Source organism: Cryptomeria japonica, chromosome 7, assembly GCF_030272615.1.
Source record: "Cryptomeria japonica chromosome 7, Sugi_1.0, whole genome shotgun sequence".
Lineage (NCBI taxonomy): Eukaryota > Viridiplantae > Streptophyta > Pinopsida > Cupressales > Cupressaceae > Cryptomeria > Cryptomeria japonica.
Genome location: NC_081411.1, coordinates 714,679,163 through 714,687,543, shown reverse-complemented (window position 1 = coordinate 714,687,543; position 8,381 = coordinate 714,679,163). Strand labels below are relative to the sequence as shown.

At 34.5% G+C, this 8,381-nt stretch overlaps 1 long non-coding RNA gene across 1 annotated transcript; it reads left to right on the top strand.

Moving 5' to 3' along the window:
• Nucleotides 1-2,115: 2,115 nt before the first annotated feature.
• Nucleotides 2,116-6,344, top strand: LOC131040276 (uncharacterized). Its single transcript, XR_009104808.2, has 3 exons — nucleotides 2,116-2,391; nucleotides 5,442-5,477; nucleotides 5,830-6,344. It is a non-coding gene; the product is annotated as an uncharacterized LOC131040276 (long non-coding RNA).
• The last annotated feature ends 2,037 nt before the right edge of the window (nucleotides 6,345-8,381 follow it).

The following is an 8,381-nucleotide window of genomic DNA, read 5'->3' as shown; positions in this document are numbered from 1 at the left end:
TGTTTGAATCCTTAGAAGTGGATGCATAGTTGATTTGAGGCTATCACTTCTCCATTAAGACTTTCGTTTCACAAACAACATTATTTTCTACATGACCTACATATTGATCCCATGTATTGCACAAATGTATGCAAAAAGGAAACCAAAAAATTCCCTAAAATTTTCCTATCTGAATGATTTATCTTCTATTTGTTTTCTCTAAAAACCATTTTTTTTATGCCATGAAACAAGAACAAGGATATATACATCATTAATTATATTTCACAATCAAGTCATAATCATTTACGAGTTTAAATTGATCTTCCATGAGAGGCCTATTAACATTGAGTTTATTATCCTTTTCCTAACCCTTTCCTCAATATGTATAATTTTTCACAACTTTTTATTTTTTCATCACAATTCTAATGAAACAAAATTATTACACTCCTATATGATTAATAAATAGTTAAAAAAACACAAACATTAATTTGTATGCAGCCACAAAAATAAGGTACAAACAACATATTCACCTTGAGAAAACACATTACAAGGAAGGTGAGCAACAATTTCTATCTCGACCAACATGGATTTGGTGATTTCTACTATATGTAGTTGACTATCTCTTTGGCTTTCTTTCTACCATATTCATCTCTTTCGCTTGCTTTTATAACAATACATGATGGAGTAGAAGTCATTGAGAATGCATCTTTTAAGGAGCCATAATATAATAGTCTTCTCATGAATACACTCACTTAACTTATTGTATGATCAAAATAGGTAAATTGTATCATCACATCTTATTTAGCCCACAGTCAACCTGGACCGTTGACTCAGGAAAAATCATTGTTTTTAAATTGATACCTCAATGACGTCTTAGAAAACTTTGACAAGCATCTCTCTCTCTCTCTCTCTCTCTCTCTCTCTCTCTCTCTCTCTCTCTACACATCTCTCTCTTTCTATCTTCATCCTTCTCTCTATCTCCCCATTTCTCCCTTGCTTTCTCCTTCATTATTTCCCTACTTATCTCTCTATCTCTACTATCTCTCATTCCATATTCTCATATATCTCTATCTCGCCCCGTTCTCTTGCCCTCTCTCTATCTCCACCTCTATATCTTTATCTCTACTTCTCTTTATTTGTTTATCTCTTTCTCTCTCCCCCTCTTCCCCCCTCTCTCTACATCTACTTATATTTTTATCTCTCTATCACTCTATCTCAACAAAAAAAATTATCCCTCTCCCTCTATATCTCTCTATCTCCTCCTCTCTCCCTCTCCCTCTCTAGTTTTATCTCTATCCACCCATCTCTCTCCACCTCTCCCTCTTCCTAAAACCCTATATCTGTATCTAGTATCTCCCTCTATCTCTATACCATTATCTCCTGATGTCTCTCTACCAATTGAATTCACGTAAATAAAAAATGTATGCATACAATAGACCAAGATTTTCCCTAATTGACCTTCAACACCTCCTCGACATACCTATTGCACACCAAGGTGCGATTGCTAGCAATATTATTTATCAAATTAAATGAACATAAAAACCAATGGAGGTTGCTAATCTCCACATAAAAATGTTGTCCTAGAAAATTAGAATATGTAAAATGTGACATATTTTATGATATTTTCACCATTTCAATCTTCATAATCCGCCTCCACAATACTGTTAAAACCCAAAAAAATCCAATGAAAATTTGACGTCAAGTGTGTCATATTGTGTGAAGATTAGCCGCTGGAAAATTGATACAATTCTTAGGGAAGAGCACCAGTTACCATCCATGTTCCAATAACCGTTCACTCCTTGCACACCCAATCCCCCAATTACTAACTTTCAAAAGTCCAAAAAAACAAATAACTAAAAGCTCATTAAGAAATTACACATGTACCAATAACTACTCGCTTTTTAGCTTTTTTCAACCATAATTGGTTCATTTGTGTAATTTTATTGGTACACATAGCACACGATTACTTGAACATTTGAACATAAGTATTGGTGATTTTAAGTGCACAATTAATGAGACATCAACATTTTTAAAAATGTACTTTTTAATCCTTACCAAAACCATAACAACAACAAAAAAAAATTGTCAAAAAATCAATATTATTTACAATCTACAGTTGCACAAAATTAACTATAATGACTATGGTAGGCTTTCCCTATACAGGGACAAATGCTATTTTTTTCACTTGTCACAGATCAAATTAAGACCAACAGTCCCTCCGCAGGGCCATCCCATCACACCATTTACGTCTACTGAATTTGCAGAAGCCTTCCAAGTTCAGCGGCATCTACAACTTAAAAATTCTCGTATTGACGACATTACTCGTCACTATGGACATGGACAAGATCAATAGGAAGCCTGTGGAGTTTGTAAACTGGAACCATCCATACGCAACGCCAATTCTTTTGGACGGTAAGAAAGACAACTTAAATTTTACTTTAAGAACTAGGATTTGTTTTTGTCTCTTTGTCAATGTAATTTGGATAAATTTAGCTACTGTACCGCATAACGAACGAATATCTAAATTTAGTGATGACAATGGCTCCGTTAAACGATTCTGAAAATTTACATTGCGAATGGATTCGTTTGCCAGATTCTTCAATGGGGTTGTTGCGAGATATCGATATTGACCGTTCTCACTTTTTTCTGTCAAAAACCCATTTGAGATTAGGGTTTAAAAATACATGCGTTAAAATATTAAACCATAGGAGAGGGCTAGAGCAGTAGGGCTCTAGAGATTTTCTGAAGTCCAAAACCAGGCCATCCATGGCAGTGTAGACTAAATAAAGATCTCAAAAAAATTTCCATACAAACAAGTATTCCATGACTGGAGCCACCAAACAGAAAGCATGAAATTACCTTTCCAAATAGAGCAATTTAACAAGGAAATTAATCCACTTATGCACTTTCTAAGGTCGACAGAACAGCAGCAATGGAAATACCTTGTAGGATTGGGATATGAAAATTTCATTTTAAAGCATAATAGATTACAATCTCATGTCATACACTAGATTCACAGGTAGTTATGGACCATACATACAGAGCAGAGACAAGAGTTTATCCAGAGTGCGAGAGCATATTTTTCCATCAATCTGCTGAAATCCATAGCATTCCACTTGAAGAGTGCCCCCAAGACAGTAGCGCACTGCGCAGAGGCTAGGGATGGGGAATTTAACTTATTCCGAATACCCAAATTCCAATAAGCTTCCTATCATTCAAAATGAAAAGACAGATAGAATTTGAATTTAATTTTTATTCCATTGGCACCAAAGTTGAAGCAACCAAACAAATAGCAGATACAAACCAGACTCGGCAGGGCAAGCAAGCAAGAAAATAACCAGATCAATAGAGACCGAAACCCACAAATGCCACAGAGTTTTCCATCATAGGCATAGTGAACAGCACGAAGAAGCACCATTGGACCTTTTGTTTGATAATGTAATCTCCGATATACTCATTTTCACCATGAGGAAGACAACTGGCTTAAAGTGGTGGGAGATAATTTAAACCGATTGACCAGGACAAATAGTCCTCTAAAGGAAGTGAACAAATTTCGGTCACCTATCCATCAATGTGATGGTTAATGGAGAATATTCCAACAGGAATGTCATTTTAAACTAAATTTTCAAGAAAAATGAAAAATCGATAGCATTTGAATTCGACTTTTAATTTCATTGCAACCAGAGAAGCAGCAGATACATATTAGACTGGGCAGGGCAAAGCAAGCAAGGAGTTATTAAAATCAACAGAGACTAAAATCCACAAATGCGACGGCTATTTCCATCATAGACATATAAATGACACGAACAAGCACAATACCTTGTGTTTGGTAATGTAAATCTCGGATACATCTACACTCTCATTGTGAGAATGATAACCAGGAGAGTGGTGGGAGATAATGTAAACCTTACCACTTGACAATGATGACCAGAACTTTGTGGGGAGTTACTAAGTTTCAAGCACCCTATCCATCATCAGTGTGCATAGGAGGAGATCCTGATAAGGACATCTTTTTTAATTAATTTTTTTAGATGGAGGTTTGTTTACAAATTTGTTTTTAGCTATTCGATATTGGAGCATGGCTAAGAGTCAAGGATTGAGGGGTATCCATTCCGTCAAATTTGTCCTGGTATGATTCCAACCTCATTCCTTTTTGATGTTAGAGCTTTGCACTCAACAAGACTTGATCCTTGGTGGACTCATTAAGAACCTTTCAACTTTTTTAAATTAATTTTTCAATTACCCACATACAGACTTTGACTTCATCATTATTTGCCTAGAGCCTAGAATAGGAACATCTTCCATACAAAGTTACAAACAGATCAGATTCAAATTTGGTTGGGCATAGAACCTCCTCTTTACGTGCTTGAAGGAGTTTGATATGTTTTAAGACAGGGACCTCATCCATTGGTTTATGGTCAGAGTTGATCCTTTACCGACAACCTCTTTGCTTCATTGAAGTTACAATAGACCTAGATTAGAATGGTTAATGCCACGAGGATGGCAAGGAGAGAAGCTTTTACTTCCTCCAAAGAATTGATGGGAAAAGCGGAAAGCCCCAGAAGTTCAAATCTTCTGCCTTTGTCATATCTCTCACACTTGGACAATATGAAATCATATTTGATCATAAAATTTACTGAAATATCAATTCTATAAACACACCCATCCTGGCAGCAATTTTGTCTTCTAACGCTGCTTTAAACATCTAGTGTACCCACCTTGGCAACAAATTGGTCTGCTTACACTGCTGCAAATTTAAATACCTTAATTCTCCAAGACTAGATTTGTGATGATTTTCCATATTTCTGGGCTTTAGTGGCATGGTTTCAATTTTCTCTGTCCGTAGGCTTTATTGGAATGGTTTCATTTTTCGTTTTAGCCATCTGTGTGGACTTTATTTTTTATATATGAATGTTGATGTGGCCAAGGCTATGGGATGCACACAACAAGTCTCGCCAACAATATCATGGAAACTTTGATTTTGTAAATGCTAGCTTGTAACTGCATCCCTAACGACATTATCAATGCCTCACAATGCTGGTATTTTAGTTGATGTACAATATGGGTGGTTTATGCATGGTGTCTATATCAGTTTCACAAGAACTGAATTTCGCTTATTTTCTTCTGCGTTATGAGCGTATGCATGTCTAATCCCATTTCTCTGCTCTGTCAGAAGAGAGTGGTAAAATTGGTAATTCAAAATGCAAAGATGGGAGACATTTGCAACAGATTTCGTGCAAAGCCCAACGCTACATTTTAGCAGGATTAATACTAATCTTTATTGTATTGGTATGCTACTTTTACCGAGTTTGAGAAAGCTCTCTACTGTAGGTTTTGATCATGGTTAGAGTTTTAGCAAGATTATGAAAGTTACGTAAGTTAGACTAATATTTTATTGTTATCTGTTGTTTCCAACATAGTGTGGAAGAAAAAGCTTATGCCTTGGATTGTTCTGTTTCCAGGTGTGCTACTTGGCTTTGAGAGGGGAGTGATGGATGGTAATCAAGGCATTCGTATAGAGCATTTTTATATTCTCTCTATACATTTGGCTTTGCTCTTCAAACTCTGAACATTTACATGCAATTTTTGAAGAGTGATCACTAGTCACCATTTTCAACTCCTTAATTTATCATGTTGTTGATGTAGGAATCACTATAATAACATGAGTGAGGGAATTCATTTTTGATAGTGCACCATTATGGTGAAACAAACTTTACCTATTATGTAGTCCCAAAAATAGCTTTTGTGTTAATAGGGTTGTAGAGAATTTTTATTAAGGTGCCAAAATGTTTGAAATTTCATTCCTTTCCTTCAATATTCTAACTTGTATGGACCATGATTACCTTGCAGGAGATCCATTGCAATAGCAAAAATATAAGATGTGTGAAGATCCCCATGGAAGTAGAAAAGTACGTTTAACAATGATTGAAATGCAATCTGTACTATGTAGCGCTTTCTGGGTCTTGTTACAATAACAAAAATATCAGATATGTGAAGATCGGCATGGAAGTAGAAAAATACTTTTGACAATGAGTTGAAATGCAATGTGTATGTAGCATTTATTGATTTCTGAAGAATTCAGAAGATTGTAGGGTGTTAGAACTTGTGACACAAACAGATTCAGGGGGCATTGATGGATCTAATTGAAAATCAGTACCAAGCATTCTAACAAAATGATCTTAAATTTCTTTTTTATGGGAAACTTGGCAAATGTAGATAAATGATTCAGGATATTTCTTTGATGGATTTGTGATATTGATAGTATCTTCTTTTTGCAAGGAGTAACTTGAAGCTCTTCCTCTTAGTGTGTTCATGATAGAATTTGCAAAGTAAATGGTGAATATTGATCTGCTACAGCAAACAAATGGAACATTTGGTTTGGTATTATCTCTGGCTTAGAAATTGACCTTTTATATGTCATTAGAAATATTTTGAATAATTTTGAATTGTAAAAGATCTAACTAAGTAGATACTTTTTCTGGAAACGTTAGCTGGCTGCTATGACACATGAGGTAGGAGCAGTCCCAGTTGGATGCCATTAAACTTGCGAATAGTGTTGATGGCCACAAAAATGGATCCTTAGTAACAGTAAATTAGATTAATGAGATCAACTTTTATTGAAGGAGTTGAAGGATACCTTTGGTGGATTTGTAGCTTCTTTTGTAGAGGGTCTTTAAGTTCTTCATTTATGCTAATGTTCACGACAAATTCTGTTAACAAACTCGTTTTAAGTTTGTTCTATTAGAAGAAACAATGCGGAACCTCTCCAATGCAGTATTCCATTGAAATCTTTTTTGGGGATAAATTTTATATGCTATTCATTTTAAGAATGTCATTTTTGCCCTTTTTAGAATATATTTAGTTGAATTTTTGGATATTGTTATTGCATCACGGTCACGAATTGGTCCTCATGTCTATTGATTACTATCAACACATAGACAAATGTTATTAGTGTTATGACTATTTATTGAAGATATCATAAGGTCATTTGAATCAATGGTGGTCAAACCTCACAAAAATTAAACTAGAATAAACCTTAAGGTTGTTATAGATTGGTCAGTAGGCACAAACTTTAGGAGTGTAATAGGTTTGTTCAGTTCATCATATGTGTAATTTTTATTTTTTTTAAGTAGTTGTATGATATGGATATCGAGCAAGATTTTTAAAAGTCAAGTAAGGCATGTGGTTTTGACACCTAAAAAAGACAAATTTCAGAGTACAGTATTTTATTATATATTATATAAGCACATCTTGTTATAGTAAGTATCATTGTACTATAGTTATTAATGTGATAATATTATATAAATAGATTTATTTTGATAGTTATAGTTTTAGACAACAATCAATATTGTTATTGTAAGTACGAAGAACAAATCATATTATAGGAAATCATACCAATTTCATACAACTTTGTCAATTGAATGTTTCTTTGAAATATTAGCTCAAAGACAATGATTGTTATTGTTGCTCTTTATTTTTTTAATTGTTTACATGATGCAAAATTTCTAATCTTTGAGTAGCATTCAAATGAGAACAAGAGCATGATATTAATAATAAATTGATAGATTTGACTCTAAAGATAGTAGTATTTATTGTGCCACTTTCTATGTTAGTCATTGTGATTTGTGTATGGTTAGTGTCGATGTGTTTTTTATGCACATAACATTTCAGAATAAAATACCAAGGTAATTTACCCTCTCTTGAACAAAATCACCTCAGATGCTAAGAATGAGATCAATTAAAATGATTCCAAGGTTTGTACATGTTGGGGCTTGACAAGTGGGTTACTCAATGGTCGATGTGAATTGTTGTGTTCACTTTGGGACTTACGCAAATGTTTGGATTATCATGAAGATGCAAAGTAGGTGTGCTGACAACTTAAGATTTATCAATATGGCTCTGGATTTACTTCTTACCAAAAAAGGGGGTAAAAGGAATAGGGTTCATGAAATCTATTCTAAGCCTAGGAATGTCGGAAATGATGAACAAATCTAGTGGAATCAAACTAGGTGATGTCTCACAAATAGGTATTGACACAAGCTTAATGCAATCGTCTAAGGTATACTTAAAGATTTTTAGGCTATTGCCATCAAACGTTGACACCATCCAAGTTGATGTTTGTCAAGGGACGTGTAATAGTTGTAGTTAAGCTTACTTAAATTTTCAGTTGCCCACACAAGGCGCACTTAGCAACGACAAGAGGCTAGTGGTATGGATTAAGGATTCCACACAAACAAATTCAACAAATCTTCCACTCAATCTAACATACATGAAAATAAATTATAATCTTATTGTTGGTGTAAATAATTATTCATCTTGGATATTATTACACTTTACTTAAGTTTACTTAGGAAATGCATTTCATAGTAGTTTGGGTATGAGACACTTGGGTGTTTGTGTCA